Genomic DNA, 12,107 nt, shown 5'->3' with positions numbered 1-12,107 from the left:
CCATTATGTAATGGTCGTGTGTAAACAGGATATTTTAGATTATCATTATTTGATAATCTACGTAAAGCTTTTTAAACCTTTATTGATGAAATAAAGGTTATGGTTTGTTTTAAAATGAATGCAGTCTTTGAAAAACGTCTCATATAGAGGTCAAAACCTCGCAACGAAATCAATTAATATGGAACGTTTTTAATCAATAAGAACGGGACATTTCAGTTGGTATCCGAGCGTTGGTCTTAGAGAACCAGAATTTTGCATTAGTGTGTCTTATCGAGTTTGTTAGGATGCATTAGTGAGTCTGGACTTCGACCGTGTTTACTTGAAAAATGATTGCTTAACAAATTTTGTTGGAAACTATATATTTTTAACATGTGAATATTATGTGATATATTAATCTCTTAACGCGTTTGATATTATGTGATAGATGTCTACCTCTAGAACAAGTCCCATTGACTCACCTAATAATAATGAAGAGTCAAATGTAAATTGGAATGATTCGTGGACTGATTCACAAGTTCCCGAAGAGGAACCGGAAGAAGAGTCGGAACCGGAAGAAGAATCGGAACCGGAAGAAGAATCGGAACAGGATGAAGAAATAGAACCGGTGGGGGAAATAATAAAACGGTTAAGTAAAAGAAAATCCTCAACCAACCGACCAAGGTTAATTATGGTCAATGGTGTTTCCGCCAAGGAAGCAAAATATTGGGAGGATTACCAATTCTCCGATGAATCGGATTCCGACGAGAATTCCGATGATGTTATAGAAATTACCCCAACTGAATTTAAAAAGGCAAAAGAAAATAATAAAGGAAAGGGCATAAAAATAGAGAAATCTAATTCCAACCCCGATGAACTTTATATGTATCGACAACCCCCGAAGTCCTTAAGTTGTAACAATGACCCGGGAACCTCTAAACCACCAGGTTTTTCTAAACCAATGTGGATAACGACGGCTCGTATTAGGGGAACATCATATATCCCTAGAAACTTGGAAAAACGAACCAAAACCGAAGAAGAAGAAACAAGCGAGTCGGAATAAGATAGTTGTATTCGTGTGGTGTAATATATGTAATATAGTGTGCTTATGCTTTATGATATATGTAAAAATTGCTTGTATTAATAAGTATTTTTTTTATGAATCTAACTCTTGTCTATTTTACAGTATAAAAACACAAAATGGATAGACAACCTAATATTTTAAGAGACCTAACCGGAGACATGATTGATGAAATCTTATCTAGAGTCGGCCAGAATTCCTCGGCACAACTATTTAAGGCGAGATCAGTTTGTAAGACATTCGAAGAACGTTCCAAGAATGTCTTGGTTTATAAGAGACTTTCGTTTGAAAGATGGGGGATATCACATTGGGAAACCCATAAGTTACGATGTGTTTACTTTGACGCATATATTGCGAGGAACCCAAATGCTATTTTACGCAACGGGTTAAGAAATTATTTTGACTCAATATATCCGAATATTGGACTTCGTGATTTAGAAAAAGCTGCTAACATGCAACATAAAGAAGCATGTTATGCTTACGGATTAGTAATGTTCGCTTCTCACCAAAGTGAGAACAAGAACATCGGGCTACAACTATTAAACAAAACGTTTCCACAAGTGACGGAGTCGGTAATTGGGGTAAGAAATGAGGTTTTTAGATTATTACGGGACTGTTGGACATTACGTAACCCTCGTCCCTTTGACGACGTTACAACACGCTGTCTTATCAACGGCCATAACGGTTATGTTGCACAAGACCAAGGATGGGAAGTAGTCCTAGTAAAACCAGAATGCATGACTTGTTTCTGGACGTATGAATTACGTGTCTTTATTGCCTTTGCTGAACGACTTGTGTACTAGCTAGAATTATCTTCACAACTATCTTGTATCAAAGTTATTGTGTGCTATATTTCATGCTTTACGTAAAATAAGCGGTATTGTAAGTTTGTAAAATATTGTATAAAAGTTTGAACGCGAAATATTATTATAATCAGTTTTTCATATAGAATTGTAGTAGTTGAATTGTATATTAGCTACTAAGTATGAACTTAACGGGTAGGTACTACCCGAATTTAAACTTATAAAACGCTAATATGAAGAAAAAGCTTTTATAAATGAGTTCATATTATGCTACGAAATACTATTAACTACTCTTAATATTCTGTATGATTAACTTGTTCCATTTAACTATTTTGAAGGAAATGGCACCGACTACTCGACACACCGTGAATATGAATGAAGAGGAATTCCGTACTTTTCTAGCTTCAAACATAGCCGCAGTACAGGCTGCGCTACATACCAATAATAACCTTGGATCTAGCAGTACAGGAAATCGTGTAGGATGCACCTACAAAGAATTCACGGCGTGCAAACCTTTGGAATTTGATGGAACCGAAGGACCGATCGGATTGAAACGGTGGACCGAGAAGGTCGAATCGGTGTTTGCCATAAGTAAGTGTACTGAAGAGGACAAAGTAAAGTACGCTACGCATACCTTCACAGGTTCTGCGTTAACATGGTGGAATACCTATCTAGAGCAAGTGGGACAAGACGATGCGTACGCACTACCGTGGTCAGCATTCAAGCACTTGATGAACGAGAAGTACCGTCCCAGAACTGAGGTCAATAAGCTCAAGACAGAACTTAGAGGGTTACGAACCCAAGGATTTGATATTACCACGTACGAAAGACGATTCACAGAATTGTGCCTATTGTGTCTGGGAGCATTCGAAGATGAGGAAGAGAAGATCGACGCGTTTGTGAAAGGATTACCGGAAAGAATCCAAGAAGATATAAGTTCACACGAGCCCGCCTCCATACAACAGGCATGTAGAATGGCTCACAAACTCGTGAACCAAATTGAAGAAAGAATTAAAGAACAGACTGCTGAAGAGGCCAATGTGAAGCAAGTCAAAAGAAAGTGGGAGGAAAACGGTGATAAGAATCACCAATACAACAACAACAGCAATTACAACAATAATCGCAACAATTATCCCAACAATCGCAACATCAATCGCAACTACAACAAACGGCCCAACAACAACAACAACAACAACAACAGCAACTACAACAATCATCCCAACAACAATAATAACCGCAACAACAACAACAATCAGAAGCAGCTATGCCAAAGGTGTGAAAAGAATCACTCGGGGTTCTGCACCAAATTTTGCAACAAGTGTAAAAGAAATGGTCATAGCGTGGCGAAGTGTGAGGTCTACGGACCAGGGGTTAATAGAACGAAAGGAACAAATGGTGTCGGAACGAGTAATGGCGGAGCAAGTTATGCCAATTTAGTTTGTTATAAATGTGGAAAACCGGGCCACATTATTAGAAATTGCCCGAACTAGGAGAACACGAATAGACAAGGCCGTGGAAGAGTTTTCAATATTAATGCGGCAGAGGCACAGGAAGACCCGGAGCTTGTTACGGGTATGTTTCTTATTGACAATAAATCTGCTTACGTTTTATTTGATTCGGGTGCGGATAGAAGCTATATGAGTAGAGATTTTTGTGCTAAATTAAGTTGTCCATTGACGCCTTTGGATAGTAAATTTTTACTCGAATTAGCAAATGGTAAATTAATTTTAGCAGATAATATATGTCGGAATCGAGAAATTAAACTGGTTAGCGAAACATTTAAGATTGATTTGATACCAGTAGAGTTAGGGAGTTTTGATGTGATAATCGGTATGGACTGGTTGAAAGAAGTGAAAGCGGAGATCGTTTGTTACAAAAATGCAATTCGCATTATACGAGAAAAAGGAAAACCCTTAATGGTGTACGGAGAAAAGGGCAACACGAAGCTACATCTTATTAGTAATTTGAAGGCACAAAAACTAATAAGAAAAGGTTGCTATGCTGTTCTAGCACACGTCAAGAAAGTACAAACTGAAGAAAAGAGCATCAATGATGTTCCCATCGCAAAAGAATTTCCTGATGTATTTCCGAAAGAATTACCGGGATTACCCCCACATCGATCCGTTGAATTTCAAATAGATCTTGTACCAGGAGCTGCACCAATAGCTCGTGCTCCTTACAGACTCGCACCCAGCGAGATGAAAGAACTACAAAGCCAATTACAAGAACTTTTAGAGCGTGGTTTCATTCGACCAAGCACATCACCGTGGGGAGCTCCTGTTTTGTTTGTCAAGAAGAAAGATGGTACATTCAGGTTGTGTATCGACTACCGAGAGTTGAACAAACTTACCATCAAGAACCGCTACCCACTACCGAGAATCGATGACTTATTTGATCAACTACAAGGCTCGTCTGTTTATTCAAAGATTGACTTACGTTCCGGGTATCATCAAATGCGGGTGAAAGAATATGATATTCCAAAGACTGCTTTCAGAACACGTTACGGTCATTACGAGTTTATGGTCATGCCGTTTGGTTTAACTAATGCACCAGCTGTGTTCATGGACCTTATGAACCGAGTGTGTGGACCATACCTTGACAAGTTTGTCATTGTTTTCATTGATGACATACTTATTTACTCAAAGAATGACCAAGAACACGATGAACATTTGAGAAAGGTGTTAGAAGTATTGAGGAAGGAAGAATTGTACGCTAAGTTTTCAAAGTGTGCATTTTGGTTGGAAGAAGTTCAATTCCTCGGTCACATAGTGAACAAAGAAGGTATTAAGGTGGATCCGGCAAAGATAGAAACTGTTGAAAAGTGGGAAACCCCGAAAACTCCGAAACACATACGCCAGTTTTTAGGACTAGCTGGTTACTACAGAAGGTTCATCCAAGACTTTTCCAGAATAGCAAAACCCTTGACTGCATTAACGCATAAAGGGAAGAAATTTGAATGGAATGATGAACAAGAGAAAGCGTTTCAGTTATTGAAGAAAAAGCTAACTACGGCACCTATATTGTCATTGCCTGAAGGGAATGATGATTTTGTGATTTATTGTGATGCATCAAAGCAAGGTCTCGGTTGTGTATTAATGCAACGAACGAAGGTGATTTCTTATGCGTCTAGACAATTGAAGATTCACGAACAAAATTATACGACGCATGATTTGGAATTAGGCGCGGTTGTTTTTGCATTAAAGACTTGGAGGCACTACTTATATGTGGTCAAAAGTATTATATATACCGACCACAAAAGTCTTCAACACATATTTAATCAGAAACAACTGAATATGAGGCAGCGTAGGTGGATTGAATTATTGAATGATTACGACTTTGAGATTCGTTACCACCCGGGGAAGGCAAATGTGGTAGCCGATGCCTTGAGCAGGAAGGACAGAGAACCCATTCGAGTAAAATCTATGAATATAATGATTCATAATAACATTACTACTCAAATAAAGGAGGCGCAACAAGGAGTTTTAAAAGAGGGAAATTTAAAGGATGAAATACCCAAAGGATCGGAGAAGCATCTTAATATTCGGGAAGACGGAACCCGGTATAGGGCTGAAAGGATTTGGGTACCAAAATTTGGAGATATGAGAGAAATGGTACTTAGAGAAGCTCATAAAACCAGATACTCAATACATCCTGGAACGGGGAAGATGTACAAGGATCTCAAGAAACATTTTTGGTGGCCGGGTATGAAAGCCGATGTTGCTAAATACGTAGGAGAATGTTTGACGTGTTCTAAGGTCAAAGCTGAGCATCAGAAACCATCAGGTCTACTTCAACAACCCGAAATCCCGGAATGGAAATGGGAAAACATTACCATGGATTTCATCACTAAATTGCCAAGGACTGCAAGTGGTTTTAATACTATTTGGGTAATAGTTGACCGTCTCACCAAATCAGCACAGTTCTTGCCAATAAGAGAAGATGACAAGATGGAGAAGTTAGCACGACTGTATTTGAAGGAAGTCATCTCCAGACATGGAATACCAATCTCTATTATCTCTGATAGGGATGGCAGATTTATTTCAAGATTCTGGCAGACATTACAGCAAGCATTAGGAACTCGTCTAGACATGAGTACTGCCTATCATCCACAAACTGATGGGCAGAGCGAAAGGACGATACAAACGCTTGAAGACATGCTACGAGCATGTGTTATTGATTTCGGAAATAGTTGGGATCGACATCTACCGTTAGCAGAATTTTCCTACAACAACAGCTACCATTCAAGCATTGAGATGGCGCCGTTTGAAGCACTTTATGGTAGAAAGTGCAGGTCTCTGATTTGTTGGAGTGAAGTGGGGGATAGACAGATTACGGGTCCGGAGATTATACAAGAAACTACCGAGAAGATCATCCAAATTCAACAACGGTTGAAAACCGCCCAAAGTCGACAAAAGAGCTACGCTGACATTAAAAGAAAAGATATAGAATTTGAAATTGGAGAGATGGTCATGCTTAAAGTTGCACCTTGGAAAGGCGTTGTTCGATTTGGTAAACGAGGGAAATTAAATCCAAGGTATATTGGACCATTCAAGATTATTGATCGTATCGGACCAGTAGCTTACCGACTAGAGTTACCTCAACAACTCGCGGCTGTACATAACACTTTCCACGTCTCGAATTTAAAGAAATGTTTTACTAAAGAAGATCTCACTATTCCGTTAGATGAAATCCAAATCAACGAAAAACTTCAATTCATCGAAGAACCCGTCGAAATAATGGATCGTGAGGTTAAAAGACTTAAGCAAAACAAGATACCAATTGTTAAGGTTCGATGGAATGCTCGTAGAGGACCCGAGTTCACCTGGGAGCGTGAAGATCAGATGAAGAAGAAATACCCGCATCTATTTCCAGAAGATTCGTCAACACCTTCAACAACTTAAAATTTCGGGACGAAATTTATTTAACGGGTAGGTACTGTAGTGACCCGAACTTTTCCATGTTTATATATATTAATTGAGATTGATATTTACATGATTAAATGTTTCCAACATGTTAAGCAATCAAACTTGTTAAGACTTGATTAATTGAAATATGTTTCATATAGACAATTGACCACCCAAGTTGACCGGTGATTCACGAACGTTAAAACTTGTAAAAACTATATGATGACATATATGGATATATATATAGTTAACATGATACTATGATAAGTAAACATATCATTAAGTATATTAACAATGAACTACATATGTAAAAACAAGACTACTAACTTAATGATTTTTAAACGAGACATATATGTAACGATTATCGTTGTAAAGACATTTAATGTATATATATCATATTAAGAGATATTCATACATGATAATATCATGATAATATAATAATTTAAAATCTCATTTGATATTATAAACATTGGGTTAACAACATTTAACAAGATCGTTAACCTAAAGGTTTCAAAACAACACTTACATGTAACGACTAACGATGACTTAACGACTCAGTTAAAATGTATATACATGTAGTGTTTTAATATGTATTTATACACTTTTGAAAGACTTCAATACACTTATCAAAATACTTCTACTTAACAAAAATGCTTACAATTACATCCTCGTTCAGTTTCATCAACAATTCTCCTCGTATGCACCAGTATTCGTACTCGTACAATACACAGCTTTTAGATGTATGTACTATTGGTATATACACTCCAATGATCAGCTCTTAGCACCCCATGTGAGTCACCTAACACATGTGGGAACCATCATTTGGCAACTAGCAAGAAATATCTCATAAAATTACAAAAATATGAGTAATCATTCATGACTTATTTACATGAAAACAAAATTACATATCCTTTATATCTAATCCATACACCAACGACCAAAAACACCTACAAACACTTTCATTCTTCAATTTTCTTCATCTAATTGATCTCTCTCAAGTTCTATCTTCAAGTTCTAAGTGTTCTTCATAAATTCCAAAAGTTCTAGTTTCATAAAATCAAGAATACTTTCAAGTTTGCTAGCTCACTTCCAATCTTGTAAGGTGATCATCCAACCTCAAGAAATCTTTGTTTCTTACAGTAAGTTATCATTCTAATACAAGGTAATAATCATATTCAAACTTTGGTTCAATTTCTATAACTATAACAATCTTATTTCAAGTGATGATCTTACTTGAACTTGTTTTCGTGTCATGATTCTGCTTCAAGAACTTCGAGCCATCCAAGGATCCGTTGAAGCTAGATCCATTTTTCACTTTTCCAGTAGGTTTATCCAAGGAACTTAAGGTAGTAATGATGTTCATAACATCATTCGATTCATACATATAAAGCTATCTTATTCGAAGGTTTAAACTTGTAATCACTAGAACATAGTTTAGTTAATTCTAAACTTGTTCGCAAACAAAAGTTAATCCTTCTAACTTGACTTTTAAAATCAACTAAACACATGTTCTATATCTATATGATATGCTAACTTAATGATTTAAAACCTGGAAACACGAAAAACACCGTAAAACCGGATTTACGCCGTCGTAGTAACACCGCGGGCTGTTTTGGATTAGTTAATTAAAAACTATGATAAACTTTGATTTAAAAGTTGTTATTCTGAGAAAATGATTCTTATTATGAACATGAAACTATATCCAAAAATTATGGTTAAACTCAAAGTGGAAGTATGTTTTCTAAAATGGTCATCTAGACGTCGTTCTTTCGACTGAAATGACTACCTTTACAAAAATGACTTGTAACTTATTTTTCCGACTATAAACCTATACTTTTCTGTTTATATTCATAAAATAGAGTTCAATATGAAACCATAGCAATTTGATTCACTCAAAACGGATTTAAAATGAAGAAGTTATGGGTAAAACAAGATTGGATAATTTTTCTCATTTTAGCTACGTGAAAATTGGTAACAAATCTATTCCAACCATAACTTAATCAACTTGTATTGTATATTATGTAATCTTGAGATACCATAGACACGTATACAATGTTTCGACCTATCATGTCGACACATCTATATATATTTCGGAACAACCATAGACACTCTATATGTGAATGTTGGAGTTAGCTATACAGGGTTGAGGTTGATTCCAAAATATATATAGTTTGAGTTGTGATCAATATTGAGATACGTATACACTGGGTCGTGGATTGATTCAAGATAATATTTATCGATTTATTTCTGTACATCTAACTGTGGACAACTAGTTGTAGGTTACTAACGAGGACAGCTGACTTAATAAACTTAAAACATCAAAATATATTAAAAGTGTTGTAAATATATTTTGAACATACTTTGATATATATGTATATATTGTTATAGGTTCATGAATCAACCAGTGGCCAAGTCTTACTTTCCGACGAAGTAAAAATCTGTGAAAGTGAGTTATAGTCCCACTTTTAAAATCTAATATTTTTGGGATGAGAATACATGCAGGTTTTATAAATGATTTACAAAATAGACACAAGTACGTGAAACTAAATTCTATGGTTGAATTATCGAAATCGAATATGCCCCTTTTTATTAAGTCTGGTAATCTAAGAATTAGGGAACAGACACCCTAATTGACGCGAATCCTAAAGATAGATCTATTGGGCCTAACAAACCCCATCCAAAGTACCGGATGCTTTAGTACTTCGAAATTTATATCATATCTGAAGGGTGTCCCGGAATGATGGGGATATTCTTAAATATGCATCTTGTTAATGTCGGTTACCAGGTGTTCACCATATGAATGATTTTTATCTCTATGTATGGGATGTGTATTGAAATATGAAATCTTGTGGTCTATTGTTACGATTTGATATATATAGGTTAAACCTATAACTCACCAACATTTTTGTTGACGTTTTAAGCATGTTTATTCTCAGGTGATTATTAAGAGCTTCCGCTGTCGCATACTTAAATAAGGACGAGATTTGGAGTCCATGCTTGTATGATATTGTGTAAAAACTGCATTCAAGAAACTTATTTTGTTGTAACATATTTGTATTGTAAACCATTATGTAATGGTCGTGTGTAAACAGGATATTTTAGATTATCATTATTTGATAATCTACGTAAAGCTTTTTAAACCTTTATTGATGAAATAAAGGTTATGGTTTGTTTTAAAATGAATGCAGTCTTTGAAAAACGTCTCATATAGAGGTCAAAACCTCGCAATGAAATCAATTAATATGGAACGTTTTTAATCAATAAGAACGGGACATTTCATCTTGTCCTCAAGCAAATAAAGATTTAATCATTTAAAAGTATACTCCCTTAGGTATTTTTATCAAACATAGTATTTAATGAGATGTTTTGACAATACTTTGGTTAATCTTGTGTTTTCAGCTGAAAATTATCTTCAAAGATTAACACTTATTCATGAATTTCACCTAGGTAATTTATCAAAAGAAATATTAAATGGGTAGTATATATCGGAATTTGTTTTATCGGGTTGGTCATGACACGGATAAAATTGATTTAAAAGCGGAAGCAAAATGCAAAGTCAAAAAGATGTCTAATCATTGAAGTTTAGTTATTATTATAAGAACTAGTCTGAACCAGACCAAGGAGTACAAGTGGTCCTAATGTTCATTAATCCAGATTTATACAACAGTTGGTCATCATTGGACTCCTTTATTTTCCAACTAGAGCTTTTATAAGTGTGTGGTTCTCATTGGAACTCTTTTCTCTCGCTCTCATCACTCCTTTTGACCTTCATTGGGCTCTTTTAACTTTTTCATTTCTTTTACTTTCATGCTTAGCATTAGCTTTACATTTGGCAATTTTTTCTAAGTTGGCCCTCATTGGGACTCTTTTGCTGCCTCAGTGGTCCATGCTTATTATGCCATATGGTAGTGGCTATAAGTTTGCAATCGTTTCACAATATTTGGCGTTTACTTTCTATCTTAAACAAGTAGTCCGATCTCGAAGTTGAGAGTAGTTCTATTAGCTTTAAGATTAGATTAATGAAAAGACATAAGTTTAACTAAGAATTTATACTTCCAAAAATATAGGGTTAGGAATGGGAATTTGGTTAATTAGGGTATTCCTAAAAAGGTTTAGGTTTCTAATGGTAATTATTTGTATCTAGCACACATATTGGGTGCTAACGACCTTGGTACTGGCTTAAATTGATTTTAAAACAAAAGGTTAAATAAAAAATAAAATCCTAGATATTTCTTTATCATTTACATTACCTTAATTTTAGGTGTTTTATATTTCTTTACAATTTATTCCATCTCAAAATTTAAAAAATTTCACTATATAAGGTGTCAAAAACTAGTTACTTTTAAGAGTATGAATTATTAATCAAAAAGCAACAATTTTTTATAATGTAGGACAAACAAAATCAAGTGTGATTTAAAAACCTCATTTTATTTAGTATTTCCTTAACAATTTTCAAAAAAAATATCTTAGGTTTTTAATTAAGTGAAAAATTCACGTCTTTCCCCCCACACTTAAAATCATGCAATGTCCTCACTTGCATGAACTTATACTACAACGATAAAATAAAGGGAGACAAAAATGTAAATAGGGAGAAGAATGATGTTACTTGAAAATAGATTGTAGTTACAGGATAGTTGCAGCAGTTGAATTTGAAGAACACGCGCCCAATCACCCCATTTTATTCAAATAATCACTAATAAAAAGGAAATAAATACGTTCTTCTTTATTAATGAGTCATAAGCTTGACTCGACCCCATTTAAATTTTTCCTTAGTGGGGTTTAACTTCCCTCACACTTATCGGGCGACATATAAAATCTGTGGAAAATGTTTCACGAATTAGTAACGTGAGCCAATCATTAACATCGTGGGTTGAATATATGTAGTATGGAAGTTTTCCTTTTACTTTCGTATAGAACCCTGGTATAACCCTACTTTTGGAATTCGTATCATACTTAAAATCTGACTGGGACACTCGAATGTACTCCTCAGTTATGCCAATATCAAATGGATCACTATAAACCGTCTTTTCCAAACTATATACCTTGTGATACCCACTTGCATACAAACAATCATTTATCTCAACATCGGGAACCTCAAAATGTGCAGTTGATCCGCTATAATTTTCTTTAATGTTGTTGAAGTCAACCTCTATCCTTAATTCAACTAGTTCCTCAGTTGTCGGCTAATAACCATTAACATTCAAAACAGTTAACAAATCCTCTTTTGTATCATCTTTACCATTAAGTGAGCATGTTTGTAACTCGGGAAATTCTTGTAATAGTTCATAAAGTGGATCTAAATGAGTAGTTTCTTTAACAATCGGCGAATCTATCCTTAACATG

Source organism: Rutidosis leptorrhynchoides, chromosome 3 (assembly GCF_046630445.1).
Source record: "Rutidosis leptorrhynchoides isolate AG116_Rl617_1_P2 chromosome 3, CSIRO_AGI_Rlap_v1, whole genome shotgun sequence".
In the NCBI taxonomy this organism is placed as follows: Eukaryota; Viridiplantae; Streptophyta; class Magnoliopsida; order Asterales; family Asteraceae; genus Rutidosis; species Rutidosis leptorrhynchoides.
This window is presented reverse-complemented; position numbering follows the sequence as displayed.